General features: G+C 42.0%; 1 pseudogene; it reads right to left on the reverse strand.

Moving 5' to 3' along the window:
- Positions 1-2,749: 2,749 nt before the first annotated feature.
- LOC110337327 overlaps positions 2,750-3,657 on the reverse strand; it is a 36,727-nt pseudogene continuing 35,819 nt past the window's right edge.

A 3,657-nucleotide genomic window follows, 5' to 3' on the forward strand; every position in this document is an offset into this window, starting at 1 on the left:
CCCTGTGCCCCCTGCAACCCCAGGAGTGGGAGCAGTTTCTCCCCTTCCTCCCAGCAGCTTTCCTTGCACTAAGCTCTCCTGGGTAGAAGAACATAGAATCCACGAGCAGAATGGAACACTCCCTGAATAAGGTAAGTGGAAACGATCAGGAGAGTCACACTTCCCCCAGAAGCACGTGCTGCTGCTAACTTATTAATATTACTTCAAATATAAATGTACTAATTAACAAATCTGGAAAGTTCAAGTCTGATATTATGGTGCCTGAAGGACTGGCTCCTTCTTAGGCCTCATCTCTGCTTGTATATGGTCATCTCCCTCATTCCTTCTCAGGTCTTTCCATTATATTGATATCTCTGTCCAAAAGTTCTATTTTTATAAAGACCAATACATGCTACAGTAAAGCTCACTCTAATGATTTCAATAAAGCTAATTCTCCCCGATTAATTTCTTACCTCATGTGGTATTCAGAAGTTGAGGGGGTAGGGTTAAAACGTGTTTGTTCTAAGAAGGAAAAAGCTTATCTTAGAATATTGGTAGTAGTTTTAGTGAGAGAACTGGCAGCCAGAATTGTGAGGAAACTTTAGAAATCTTAAAATATCCCCTTGAGATATTTAGTTAAAAATTAAACACAATGATGTGATTTCACTTTTCAGGAATTTGGTATTTACAGGCCATCGAGGACACCTAATGCTCATCTTTGGTCTGTAATGGATCACATTTCCTGAGCCTCCTCCACCCTGAGTGCAGAATCTGCACTTGCCTCTAATAGCTTTTTGCAGCACAATGAAGGACTTCTCTGGACACTTTGTGGTATCTTGATTTGTCATGTTGTTGTCATGAATGGGACTATCTAGAGAAGAAAGAAGGCTATGATGTGAGAACCCATTGTATCATTCTTCCTGCTCCCACACATTAACAAAAATGTATCAGTGATAAATGCCAAGAAATAAAAGTAAAAATAAAAGACATTACATTACTTTTGTGGTTTGCTCTAGGGCCAAAGGTGTGGGGGGGTGGTTATGGTTCATGTCTGGTTATGGTTATGGTTCATGATTCAAATGTCTGGCTTGTGATTTTGCAGACTTCATGCCACTGTCTTGTTATATGAGGTATCAAGGAAGTGGTACCTGCAGTGGAGCAGGCAAGATGTGTTCCTTTCACTCAGAAGAACTGCACTTTTTTTTTATTAGATATTTTCTTTATTTACATTTCAAATGCTATCCCAAAAGTTCCCTATACCCTCCCCCTCCCCTGCTCCCCTACCTGCCCACTCCCACTTTTTGACCCTGGCATTCCCCTGTGCACTTTTTTTTTTTTTCTACCCAGAATTTCTACATTGCTTCCTTGTTACCCAGGCTTTGCCAGCTGGGAGTATAGCCATGTGGTCTTAAGAGTTCACAGACTGATGTATTTGCAGATGTCCCTGTGAGATCTTTCAGTAATGGTCCAAGGCAAAATTTCTAACCTGCCTAAGATAAAGCAGAAATGAGGGCAGGGGCAAAGATATAGCTTAGAGGGCGAGTGCTTGCTCAGGAGGAAGTCAGTGGGATGTATCTCTAGTATCACAAATGTAGGAAAAGGTATAGAGTAAAAGGAAGAGGAGCAGGAGGAAGAAGAGAAAAAGGAGTGAGAGGGTAAGGGTGAGGGAGGTGGCTTATAGAGAGAGAATAAAGAATTGACGGTGGAGAAGAAAGAGTAAAAAGAGGCACCACATACACCTTCAGCATTGATTACTGGGGAGCTTCTAGTGAAGTCTGTCTTCTGTGTCCCTGCCTAGTACTTTCTCGCCATGGTCAATTCCCTCAAAACAGGATTCTTTGAGACTTCCCTTCATGCTCTAAGAGCATGGCATTTTGTGAAATTAAGTAATCCAGACCTAAAGAAGAGATGCAGATCTGACAGGGGAAGGCTGAGTGGCAAGAATCAAGTGGGGCAGTCTTCTGCAGAGTAGCACAGAATGTTGTCTGCTGGCATGATCTGCCATTGTCATATGCAATGATTTATTAAACAGACAGTTGGCTGTATAGGGGAGACCCAAGTTTCAGGAGGAGCTATTGTGATCTCTGAATAACAAAGAGTTTGTTGGCGGCTTAGCAAAATATCCCTTCTTGGACAGGTAGCCCAGAGCTCTCACAAGAAAAGGAAGTGCTGGTACAGGGTAGTATATAGATACACACATTGCTGTCCTGCTTCCAGGTGGAGTGAGAGAAGAGAGAGTGAGAGTCAGAAAGAGACAGAGACACAGACAGAGAGAGAGACAGAGACAGATGGAGAGAGAGACAGAAAAAGAAAGAGAGAGAGAGAGAGAGAGAGAGAGAGAGAGAGAGAGAGAGAGAGAGAAGAAAAGAAGGAAAGAAGGAGAGAGGGAGAATGTCAGAGGGAGAAAGGGAGAGAAAATATGTATGGGTGAAGAGGAAAATTCACATTTGGAAGATATTTTTTATTTAAATGCACCTTATTTTTACACAACCCACATGACATGTTTTCTTTTTCTTAAAAAAAAAAAAATGCCTCCACTCCAAATAAATCACAGTCAAAATAAAAGTTCAAGATCCCTTGGTCTTGCAAACTTTATATACCCCAGTACAGGGGAACACCAGGGCCAAGAAGGGGGAGTGGGTGGGTAGGTGAGCAGGGGGGGAGGGTATAGGGGACTTTGGGGATAGCATTTAAAATGTAAATGAAGTAAATACCTAATAAAAATTGGAAAAAAAAAAAAAAGCTCAAGATGACATCAGTTCCATTTGTCCTAAGTCATGGTGTTGTATGGATGGTAAGCAGCAGCCAATTATGGTGACAGGGGATAGATCCAATTTGTTAACATTTTTCCATCTCTAAGCCATCCTTACAGAAAATCATGAATGGAGTCACATCATCTTCACGGTAGTCCAGGAGAGCAATCCAGATGGTAATCTGGATTCATGTTTTCACCAATAAAAAGCGGGCTGTTACTGAAATTAGCAAGGATGTGCTTAATTTGCTGTACAGCTCCAGGCATAAAAGGCTTTACTCTATCTGGTTTCTGTTCAAGTTTGCCTTTGAGTGATTTCATATAATCTTTGATGTACTTTGTGTAGGCCTCTTTTGTGAAGCTGGTTTCTTGTAAGTGTTGGTTCATGACAATGTCAACAATGGTGAATACTGTTTTTTTTGGTACCTTATCCCTCTGGACCTTCAGTAGAAACATTTCCACCAAGAAGCAAGTCATCGATGGCACCTTCTGTTCTTTTTTTTTTTTTTTTCATTTTTTATTAGATATTTTCTTCATTTACATTTCAAATGCTATCCCCAAAGCACCCTATACACTCCCCCCGCCCTGCTCCCCAACCCACCCACTCCCAATTCCTGGCCCTGGCATCCCTCTCTACTGAGGCATATGATCTTCACAAGACCAAGGGCCTCTCCTCCCATTGATGGCCATCTAGGCCATCATCTACTACATATGCAACTAGAGACACAGCTCAGGGGGTTACTGGTTAGTTCATATTGTTGTTCCTCCTATAGGATTGCAGACCCCTTTAGCTCCTTGGGTAGTTTCTCTAGCTCCTTCATTAGGGGGGCCTGTTTTCTGTCCAATAGATGACTGTGAGCATCCACTTCTGTATTTGTCAGGCACTAGCATAGCCTCAAAAGAGAGCTATATCAGGGTCCTGTCAG

Source organism: Mus pahari, chromosome 1, assembly GCF_900095145.1.
Source record: "Mus pahari chromosome 1, PAHARI_EIJ_v1.1, whole genome shotgun sequence".
Taxonomy (NCBI): domain Eukaryota; kingdom Metazoa; phylum Chordata; class Mammalia; order Rodentia; family Muridae; genus Mus; species Mus pahari.